A 12649-nucleotide genomic window follows, 5' to 3' on the forward strand; every position below is an offset into this window, starting at 1 on the left:
CCCCCCCCCCCCACCCCCCCCCCCCCCCACCAACGTAAGAGAAAGCAGTATCATCAGCGAAAGAAGTTACTTTTCCAACAAATCTTGCGCTACATAAATCATTAATATATATTAAAAAAAGAACTGCACCCGAAACAAAACCCTGTGGAACTCCAAACTTATACTTCACGTAAATTCGCTAAGCACTCCATTCAACTTTACACGCTGTGTTCTTCTTAAAATATAACTTTTGAACCAGTTAAAAACAACTCCCCTAATTCCATACCTATTATAGTTTTTGCAGTAATATATCATTGATTCACCATATCAAATGCTTTTAGTTATATCTAGGAACAGGCCGCTTACCTTTTTTCCATTATTTATCCCCTCTGAGACCTCTCCTATAAATTTTAAAAGAGCCGACTCTGTATTTAAAACCTGCCTGAAACCGAATTGATTAGAACTAAAAAAAGTTATGTTTTTCTAAAAATTTAATTAACTGTTTCTTTATAATCTTTTCAATTATCTTAGAGAATGATGATAGAAGGGATATTGGTCTATAATTACCGCTGTTTAGTTTTGATTCTTTTTTATGAATTGGAATTTACCACAGCCTCCTTCAATTTTTCTGGGAAACACACCTGATTGAAAACTTAAATTTATAATATCGTTAGTACTTTACCTAATTTCTTTGAATTGTTTCTTAATAATTTGAGAACTAATGCCATCAATCCCAGGTGCTGTATGGTTTTTTAAAGAGCTTATCACAGTGAGTACTTCCTGCTCTAGAACCGGACTTAAGAACATCGACTGCATAATGTGTTGTTCACTAAAAACAGAAATATAAATAACTATATAACCAAAGATTTCTATAAAACTTATGCTAATTCAATTTATGTATGGGGACTGTCTTAAAATAATAATTTTTCAACCTTCGGTTGAGGGAAGAATATTTTATATAAATAAATTATATTTTTACATAAATTTTTCCATTTCTCTATAAGCTTTCATAAGAAACGCTCTGAGGACGACTATTATATTATGGATGAATAGTAACTATTATGAAACGTTTAGTTTAACCGACTAAACTTTGAACTAAAGAGGAAACTCATATTGTAACTGGCTTGAAGTTTTTATAGCAGATTTCTGTTACAATATTCTATCAATATTTATTTTACAAATAGAGCTTTGAAATATTTCATAGACTTTAAATATTAGTTAAGATAAATATAAATATCTATATAATCAAAGATTTCTATACAGTGAGTCCTACGAGTAAACCGACAAACTTCTCAAGACGTCTTTGTTTGAAGTTTATTTTTGACGACGCAAGGGTTGTGAAGGAAACAGGATTTTTTCCGGACATTTGCCATCGTTCAGTGAATCAATAACACTACGTTTCGAGATCTGCAATCTGATGTCTTTTTCAGGTAAATAACTAACCTAATACATAATTACAAACTAGGCTAAAATAAACAAATCATACCAGAGCGTTCTCACGAGGTTTTGTCTCATCAAAATAATGAAAGAAGTTCATATAAACATATTTCCGGAAGCGAGCTATGGCTAGCGATTCCTGATTTTCTAGGAAAGGACGGAAATAAAGTGAAACTGATAGTTTTATAGCGTAAAGATAGTATTTTCGTTTATTGGATTTTATGGAAAATTATCACCATTTCTGAGGTGTAAGAAAAATTTGCAACATTCGGTCTTAAAATTTTTAAGATCTGAATACAATCTCTTAAACCCTTACATGATTATTATAATTTGTGACATTTTTAGTTTATGGGTAACACTAATAAATCATATGTTTCGCTCTACTAAGAATCATCCCTTTGTACGATTGAACATCCATTGGTGACTGTCAGTTGGGCAAAGATATCCCCTGTGACCCGTTGGGTTTTATTGACCGAGGTTTATGTTTTATTTCTTGTAGTTGATAAATTTATTCCTTAATTTTATCAATAATGCGATTTCCTTCCTTATTACAGATATAGTTTTATTATTTGTTAAATAATTATTTCTAGAAAGCATGTATTCCTTTCAATTCTGAACGGAGATTTATCCACTTAGGAATAGCTTAGGTGAAAGTTTTGAATTTACAGGAGTCCAGGAACATTACGAAATTTACTTTTATGTTTGGCTGATCGGAGTCCAATTTCTGACGGTTTCAGATTACAGGTAATTTTGTAATTTAAGGTTTTGTGTCAAACTCTGTTTTAATTCCTAGATGACGTAGACTAATATTGCTAGATTCTAATAAATTTGTTGTTGTAAAAATATAAACTTATTCCATTAATCTAGAGTACCGATGACCGAAGAGTCTAAAACATTTGGACTTTGAGTCTGAGCTAGAGAAAGCAGCGGTTCAGATCCTGTCTGTGACCGTTGCACGTTTTAACAGTACCATCCACCTTGTACTTTATAGACTCTTCCTCTTATTCTGTTTGATGAGATCCTCGCACAGGTCAGTGGCCCATGAGAACGGGCGGAATAAAGCTTACAAAGAGGATCGCCCTTCCTTTAAAAATAAATGTTTAACATGAAATTTTCTATTTATCTTAAATTTCACGCTTGATATTAATAAATCAATGTTATTCTTTACTCAATTTAATGGTTTTGAATTAGTAACTACGGAAAAGGCCACTAAACTTGTTTTTGTTGCTTTAGTCATTAAAACAGTTCGGTTAAAAGCTGTTTCCATCCATAAGATTATAACAACACTTTTCAAAAGTTAACTATTATAGTTTTCACGGATAATATATCTTTACTTCTACTAAAAGTGTTAGGAATTAGAACTGCAATAATCATAAATTTTTAGCAAATAAAAAATAAAATCTCATCAATGTTGTGAAATTTTATTCGATTGTAGACAAAAACAGAACCTATCAATTATAATATTCAAAATGCAGTAGGTGACTCTACCAGTTTATAGTAAGTACTTAGAACGTTTTTCTTACAAACGTGAGACGCAACTCAGTTACAGAATTAGCAATAAATTAACAGCCGTTTCTATGTAATAATCTAACTTTATTGCTCCAATTTCAGCATTAACGGGTTTTATTGCTCTCTTAATCCAGTAGTGCACACCGGATTCCTTAGAATAAATTTGTATACAAATGAGCCTTTAAATAGTTCTTTGAACCAGTATTAAATGCACAGTTGCAATATATTTATGTGAAGAATAGACGAATATTAATTTATACTTTTCATTTACTATGAGTAAGTGCAAAGTTTACTTCATATATTAAACATAAATATTATTGTTATTGTGCGTAGCTAATTACATAAACTTGTGTTTCTATGCTCACGGACATGTATTTATTATCTACATTACACTTAATTTACATTTAAACAAGAACACAAATTACTACCAAAAAATTTCATTTAACAATAAGGATCATATACAGCATTTATAAATAAACTATATTCAACAATATATTATACAAAGGTACAGCAAGAAGATTTGCTGTTGATTAATACTCGTACTAATACAAGTACTAAAATATGAATTTCAACAAAACAAACCAAGGGTATTCAAATTAAAAATGAAAACTAACAATAAAAAATAAACATTTGAATGAGAAGCAGAAACAGGGCAGAAATAATAAATAAATACGAATTATTAATATAAACAATAAATAAAATAAATTAACTATCCAATTTTATACCAAACCACATATAATACATAAAGGTATACAGGAGTGTTAAAAGGTCTTGAAATAACAATATATTCACTACTCGTAAAACGCACAAACATAAAACTTTGTACAGTAGCATAAGACATAAAATTGAACTTTTTTATGCAACCAGTATCTCTTCACCACCTCAAGGGGGGTGGCCCGTAGGGAGTCGGTGGGGAATTTTACATATAACCATAACTTGCTGTATAATATGTTAGCACAGTATATATAAACTGTAAAACTTATTTGACCTTTTTACAACATAATGAATTGGATTCATGGACATAGACTGTAATTACAAAATGATGTAATAACAAAATTCGGAACTTTAAAAAATAAAGTGTTAATTTGTATCACTTTGTTTGTTACTGTAATGCACTCCATTTCTTCGATCACATTTTTACATTTCTACGTGAATACATAGTTTTGCAGTAATAATTTGCATAATTTATCTATACGACAATCTAATTCTTACTATACAACTAACTAAGATCAGCAAATAGGACCACCCTACAGAAAGCGCTAATGACCGCTAATGGTATTAATCTAAATCAAGGTTCTCCAAGCATTTTTTTTCTTTCAAGGGCCAAAATAAAAAATCTTAGGAGGCAACCCGGCCAAGTACTTTCACGTTAAAATATAATATGGTCAAATATGTATACTAACTACCAAAAAAAGTATTGCAATTCTATACGAAGCACATTCACCACCTTACTAAAATAAGTTTTTGTACTGGTGGTAACAAAGGTGATAACAAAAGTCTTTTCTGCTGAGCCATTCATTTTTATGAAAGCAGGCGCAGCCGCATTATTGTGTCCGGAAAACCATTCAGCTGTTATCAGTCGGAGAGGAAATAAAACGGATTTGCGAGAAAATTTGACTTTAACCGTCGCTGCCGCAGTGCGAAAATCACTTCACGAGAATTTTTATCTGATAATATTAAGGGATATTGCGTTATATCGGGAGCCTTAGTGAATAGTGCGTATATAGATAAACGAGAGCTATCTGGGCGCAACTCTTAAAAGCCAACCTCTCTCCGGATTGTATTCTTACTTTATTTCCTTCAACACAATAAAGCGACAGACAACAGCTAACCCAGTGGTGACGCTAGACTTATAGAGTCCTCTGCTAAACATGTGAAAAGATTCCCAACATAAGAAGGTATAATCGGAACATTTATTATTATTTATAAGATACTTTAAGGGGTAATGAACTTTTATCCATATTTGAATGACAGCAGTCATAGTCATCAGGGCGAGACTCTGAATCATTTGAATAATATTATGTGTATATATATATTAGTTAGTTATGAATATATTGTATAATATAATATTATATAGAAACGGCCAAATACAAAATAATTGAATCGTAAAAAGTGGGGGCTCTGTGGTGTAATGGAAGCACATTCACCCGGCAAGTGAGAGATCCGGGTTCGAATCCCGGCGGAGCAAGTACTTTTTGTGATTCAATGTTTATTGAAATTAAATTAGGCTATTGCCACTTATACAAATTTAATGCGTATATATATATATATATATATATATATATAATTGGAGATAACTAAGATTCAAGTATTTCAATCCATTTATGGCTAAGTATTTTGGATTTTATTAGATAATTATGCTATGCGCAACTTAAAAAATATCTTTAACAATTTTTTTAACATTTCACCTCAAAATAATTAGAGGGAAATAAGTTTTTGTAGCAATTTAGCCATAGTATAACAAAAAACTTAAAAGGCGATGTTTGCAGTTTTCAATTGTAACAAGCCATAAATTATATAACATTATGATAAAATTACATTAATTACTCGCATTGATTTAAATGACGTCTAGATAACTTATATTACTATAGGATCGTACTATATTTACTTTGTACTTTATTGCCAAAGTAAACTAGTGTAACTAGTAACTAATGTCATGTAATGTTTTAAAATTTCAGGTATTGATTAAAATATATTCTTGCAAGTTTTTATGTAAATTTAAGCATTTATACGTAGTGCAATTAAGCTTAAAATAAATGTTCATTTCTGTATAAAGTATAAAACATCTGATAGTTTTATTTTACAGCAGTAAGAATGATAGGAAGCTTTCCGGTTAATGTTATATCATAGAATATATAACATAATATATTACTGCTTAGAGACTGTTAATAAATTGTAAGATTAGTTTTTAATTTATTATTACATATTTGAACGAAAATGTTCAATTCATGAGACTTGATTTATAGAGTATTATGTAAACAAATGTGTTTGATTCAAAATGAAATTTATTTTAGTTAATAAGAAATTCTAAAACTTACCAGAGTTTAGTGCGGCGTTTTAGATTTTTAACAAAATTATAATTGTGTTAATGACTTCCCTCAAAACGGTAACATGTTGTCTTTACTGCAATATCCCCCCGCATTTCTTTGGTGGCGTTTAAAGTTTGATTTGACTTCCACAGTCCTTAATTTAATACTACGTTGACTGACTTTGACTAGGACATAGTCATAGTCATAGGTTTAACTTTACCATGATTAAATTTATGTCAATGAATCTCTTTAGTGACTTATTCTAATGTAGGTTCAGACCAATTAGCTACACTTCCTTAACCTCGCGCATTCTAGTAGTCCTTATTATTAAAGTAGTCCTTAACAACCAATATTAAAACTAGAACCTCTTTTTCTAAATTCAATTTTTAGATCCTTCCAGGCTCGAATGTTATTTAAAAGACCTATATATAAATTAAAAGCAGTTTCAGACTAAAAATTTCTTTAGCTAAAACTTATTTTATATCGCAACTCTCAATAAATAAACCTTCAGATCTTTGATTATATTTTCATATATTGCATATGAATCATTTTTATGGTAAAGTACAAAAGTACACTGTTCAAATTGTTATTGGTCTTTATATTACTCATGTTTTAGATTACTTATAGCCTAAGCTTATTGTAACGTACATGTATCTTATTACGGACATTTTTACAATAAAATTTGTTGCTATGATTTTTCCATAAGAAGTTTCATAACTTTATACAAACCATTAATGCAACATTAAAGGGTAAATGGTTCGATTTGCAAAAGTTGAGGAGAATTAGTCAGGCAGTTCCATTTCCGACCACATGATATAGTGAACGTTCTGGTAGATAAACGATTCAATAAAAAGTAAATTTGCAGAGCGTGTAACTAAATGTTTCACTCCAACGGATTTTCATCCCACACTTTACACATGTACACTCGTTATCTACATGTGCTGCAGGATTGCCGAGTCCTGAGTATCTCCTTTACCTACGAAAACTCCAAAATTACATTGACTGTTTTACTTTCTTCTATCATTCTTTCTGTTTGTTTTCGTTCTTTATTTATCAAGGTTTGTCGTAAAGATTCTATTTAGAAATATACTTTAAGTTTTAATGACACTGCTAATACTGTAATATATGATAGAATTTATAAAAGTTTTGTAGTAACAAACTTAAAAAACAGAACTAGGGTAGATACTTGCAATCCGATATGTATCTCAATAAAAACATAACCAACATATAACACTAAAAGCATGACAACATGCCACAGCGCTTTGACACGCATGAATCGACCAACTCATATACATGATTGTCTATTTCAAATGTGGTTTATACATACCAACACCAAAAATAATAAAGGCAACACACCAAGGGAAATATAAAATGTCTTGCCTGGGCAAATGTTTTTTGGTTTGGTATAAAATGAATAGCCTGTATGGGCGATAGAGATAAGAATGTATGAAAACACTTTTACTTAAATCAATCCTAGAGGAATTTCTTCATATTATTTTGCGGTAACAAAAACAACCATTATAATATAATAGTATGTTTACAAATATGTTGAGAGCTGTGAAGTAACAGTTACAATTCCCACTCCAGAGACGGTCTTGAGATACCAGATAAATAACAGATTTCTAAGATAGACCCTTGAAGAACACCGTATGCCTTATTATATGCCGGTATGATTCGATTTGCCGTCGATGTGGTACATTGCGTTAATTGCGAACTACTAATTCTTGTGTTTATAGTGTAGAACCAGTGAGCTAAAGGTTACATACACTATTATTGAACTTAATCTTCATGTTGGCAATAGTTGTGTATAGCAAAATTACATGTAAAATATGTATATATCTGTTTTATTATAGCTAAAGCGTTCTCATTAAAAATAGGTTTTACCTTACATATAGTTAATTGTTCTAAAAATCTTTTTACGTAGACCTGATTGTCTTCTCTCAAAATGCATCTATGTTGACCAGTTATTCTACTGGCTATTTTTATGACATTTTTATTTTAGGATGTTTTTTATTACAAATAATACATAGTTTTTTCTACTTCGTTGTTTATTTTGCCCATAAACCTCACTTTGCTTACTCGCGTAATATTTGCTTACGTATTCAACAAAGTATTCTGTGCGTTGACTGTAACATTGGGCTACCCACAGAGTAGAAGCTGTATAAATAAAACAGTTACACAATATGTACCATATAAAACAGTAATAACACTTCGCCCGGATTCAATTAAGGCTTGGAAATGACAAAACGAGCTATTTCCGCAACCAAAAATGCTGCTTTATTGGATATGGTAAGTACGGTTTATTGCAAGCTAAACGGTTCAAATTCACCACTAAACTCTTCAGCTGTATATTTGAAACAACGTTCCTAAATATCAATTCCTTAGGCTAAAATCAATTACTTACCATTTTTTCTGTATATGTTCCTTCAACTGAAGTACATATATTCGGCAATATATAATTGAAATATATTTATCCTGCAATTTTTCAGTTAATCGGATTTCCATGTATAAACAAACTTACACTAAAGAGGTTTAGATTTTAGGACATACTTCTCTTGCAGTATAGTGGTAGTTGATTATCTGTTGTAAATTATTTCTTCTTCATGCCAGATCTTCTATAACTTTGTTTAGGCTATAAAGAACAATCTCTGTCATAATTCATAAAGTTTTGAAAGCGTCTCTGCAACTTTCCTGGCGCTACACACTGACAGAATGTAATAAGGCCGTGCGTTCTGTAAACTTGGAAATAACTTCATTATGCTGTTGATAATATTGCTATAACTCCATACGCGTGCTGTTTACATATTAGCCATTATACTCAGAACAACGTAACGTAATAACTTTGGAATGATCAAAGTTATGCTAGCTGCGGATGTGTTAACATTGTAATAATTAAGTCTATTAAGTAAATGTCTAACATATTACTTTGAGGTAAACTTGTAATCTACCTGTAGAACTACGTTTTTGTTAAAAAATTTAAGGTTATTTAAGTATTATCTCTATAACACCTACACTTCTTCCTATATGTTGCTTTTGAATATTACGTAAAAGCGTCAGATAAGTTATCTAAATTATGTAACTGAGTTTCAATTCACGTTTGTACTACCCTAAACTGATTTTCTCATTGACTGGGGAGCTATTAATATATTGTAATCAATGGTATTGCTACGTGATAGTATGTAAACCATTTTTGCTACTGCAGCCTTCTTATTCATAAGGCCAATGTCAAAGAAAATAAACAGTTTCATACTTTCTTCTAGAGGATTTACATAAATTTAATACTGTTGTTTTCAATTGTTCAATTCATACAAAATGCACTTTAAAACTACTCATTAATCATTATTTCGCTTAAAAATATTAAATATTCTAATTCTTCTGGCCTTCTTAAAGTATTGTACACAGTTTACAGCGGAAATGGTAACAGGTCTAAACAGAAAGTAGTGAATACTGTAAATAATTTATAAATATCTAGTCTTAAGTCACTAAATATTTTAATGTTGGTTATCATGTTAACTATTTCACGTACAGAATCAAACTCACCGTCCCGTTCTTAAATTTTCATAGTTAAAATTGTTTGTTGAGTACATTTAGTAGGACACATGTATAAATACTACTGTAGTGGGATTGGTGGACCTACTTTCAGTATATATTTTACTTAGAGCTGAAGGAATTGATTTCTGAGTACCGATTCATGCTTAGCCATTGTTGATCAATATGATTGCAATACTTGTCAACTTTTTGAGTTATTCCAGTTTTTAGACTACAAATAAAGTTTGCATAGTTCATTCTGTACTCATTTATTAGTAAATTAAAATTAATTCAATTTTGTTGGATTTGTAATATAGGAAGGCTATATCATTATAAATTAAAAAGGAGAGCCGTGACTCAAAACCTAGCTGAGAAGCCCACAAAACCTGAGCCGGTAATAGGTAACTTTTGCAAAATGTGGTGATGATGTTCTTCCCTTTAACGCAACCTGTAATTATGTCACAGGTGAACCAAACCTTCCTGTTTAGTTGGAATCAATTTTAATGGAAAATTACATTTTACTGTACGAGTATCTGTACAGTACTTTTAAAGAAAATTGTACATCTGACTAAGATTGAATAATCATAAAGCCCGGTCAGCAAAACAAAATAGGGTCATAAGGGAGATCATTGCAGAACGGACAGTGCTGCGAGTTGCGGGGACATGCGGGAAATCAGTTTTGATAAGTAGGTTGGCAATACTTATACCTAGCCAACATTTCTTTCCGTTTTATCCAGTGAAGATACTACTGGTAAATCAGAAATCCAAACCTTGTTTTATATTCCATACAATTTTAGGAGCTATATTATAAACAAGGTAGACGTACTCCACATCACGTGTACGTCTAGTAAGCTTCGTTGGGGTTGCTTGCAAAATTTCAAATCTATAGCTAATTTCATTCTCCAGATGTCTAACGGACAGATAGGTGGGGAGCCAATCATACAAAGAAGAAGCTAACACAAAACTGACGCATCATATATCTCGTTCTTGCAAAACTTAAGACTCGTGCCAAATTTGATTTTACATATGTATTCTTTGTGGAAATATCTTACCAAATGATACAGTAAGATTTTTTTTTCTTAGATTGGTTTAATATCAGTGTTTAAATAATATAAAAACACATACCAAGTCATTCTAAAATTATGTATTATGTGATGGGATAATTAGGCTGCATGTGATATTACGTCGCATGTTTGAATCGATATAACATGCGGTTGGAGTATTGAGTTTGTTTACGTATTCTTATATTATATACATAATGCAAATCACATCATATACATAATAATTATTCTGCTATATACTCGTTGTATTAGGTTTCGTTAAACCTCAACGTTTATTAATCATACGACTTATTATGATCTTAAAGGCTAGAAGTGATTGTGTTTAGAATGGTCATACTCATCTTGAAATGAATATGACCATTGTTACGGATTACACGATATTGTTACAATATTTTCAATATGTATTTTTACAGAGTAAGTAAGTAAATGTTTAGATGCCACATTTTTTCAGAGACATCTGCAGAGCGGGTTAGATAAAATCTGGTTAGGAAACCGGTTTTCAAAGGGCAAAAATATAGCAACATATTTCTTTATTGAATTTTACCAGGTGGTGTTTTCTACAATCCGCTGGACGATAGCCGGCTACACATTCACAATCAGCTCTGGCTAAGCTTGAATACAGTTGAGATCTGTCAAACAACGTTCTGCTTTTAGCCAACAGTGATTGGGTACAAGTTTGCTGACTCCCAACTGCCATGTACGTCAAGCCGGATAAGAGAACCTCACATTCAATAGTATATCGATTTTTCCGTTACACATGTTAATTATACTACCAATACACTACCAGTATACAGTATACATTTTATGTAACCAATCGATTATATTTATGTTTATTTGAGTAGTAGTTATAATAATTCATGTGTAATAGAAAATTTAACATCAATATATTTACATTGACCTGAATTGATTTTAACAATGAAATTGAATTTATTTAATATTAATAGTAAATGAAAATATACTTGAAATGTTATGTGGAGCATTTTTATGGAAAATTAGCTTAATTTAAAAAGAAAAAACTCTGAAATCTATGATAAATATACACGTCCTCAAGGAGTTATTCTAATAGGCTTTAAAACTCCTCTTATGTATTATAAATCAATAAAGACCCTTAAAATTTCATAACAAGTAAATTTAAAGTAAAGAGAAACAAATGATAAAAATCATTCAAAAACAAGAAATATAGCAGTTTTACAATGTTTAGAAAAATATTTTTGTTTTATATATAAGGTATAAATACAGCACACCACGTCTTGCTTAACTGGTTTCGTTAAAATTGCATGCAAAATATAACATTTCATTCTTTAGATACCCTTTGGATAAACACGCAATCAAAGAGAAGAGAAATTTTTATATTTCCTTAGCAGAAAAAAAAAAAAAAAAAATGTGCCAGTCTACAGTGTGTTGAACTTCGGTTACGCTTATCCAAACACAATAAATGGACATACACCACCACGGAACTCATTCTTTTTTATATAGAAAGGAAGTGTCGTGTAAAGATCTAGAGATAAAGTATTTCTAGTGACCTCTTGCGAAAAGGTAGGCATTGCTAACAGTCAGCCAATATTTTCGAAATCTTTATTTAAAAATTGTAATTGTATCTTATCTGTAAGGAAAACATGAAGGAAAATAAAGTACATATAATACAATAAACATACACTACACAAACCAAAGTTGATAAACGAGTTACTGTAACAGCTGTATTGTTGGATAGCTGTACAATAAAAACTTGTATTCAAGTATTGCTGTAGCAGTGTTGCAACTCTCGATTTTCAATAAACTAAAAGCATTTCAATTGACGCTGTATTTTTAAAATCTGTAAAATACTGTCATTTTTTAATTATTTACTTGACTGATAAAACATTTTTAAAAGGTTCTGTTTTTACAAGGAACGTTAATTCAATAAACAGATATTGCATTTTCTGTCTTATTTTTTGTGTGTGTTGATTTAATATAAACTTTATTAACTTTTAAACTTTGTGTTTGTCTATTATTAGCCTATTTTACATTATTCTCTTCAGGAATTAAATTCTCTTAATGACGTACTTTATTCAAATTTTCAGTTCATTTTACATAAAATCAGGCAAATGTAACACCTAACTTTACGTT

This window comes from Homalodisca vitripennis, chromosome 5, assembly GCF_021130785.1.
Source record: "Homalodisca vitripennis isolate AUS2020 chromosome 5, UT_GWSS_2.1, whole genome shotgun sequence".
Classification (NCBI taxonomy): domain Eukaryota; kingdom Metazoa; phylum Arthropoda; class Insecta; order Hemiptera; family Cicadellidae; genus Homalodisca; species Homalodisca vitripennis.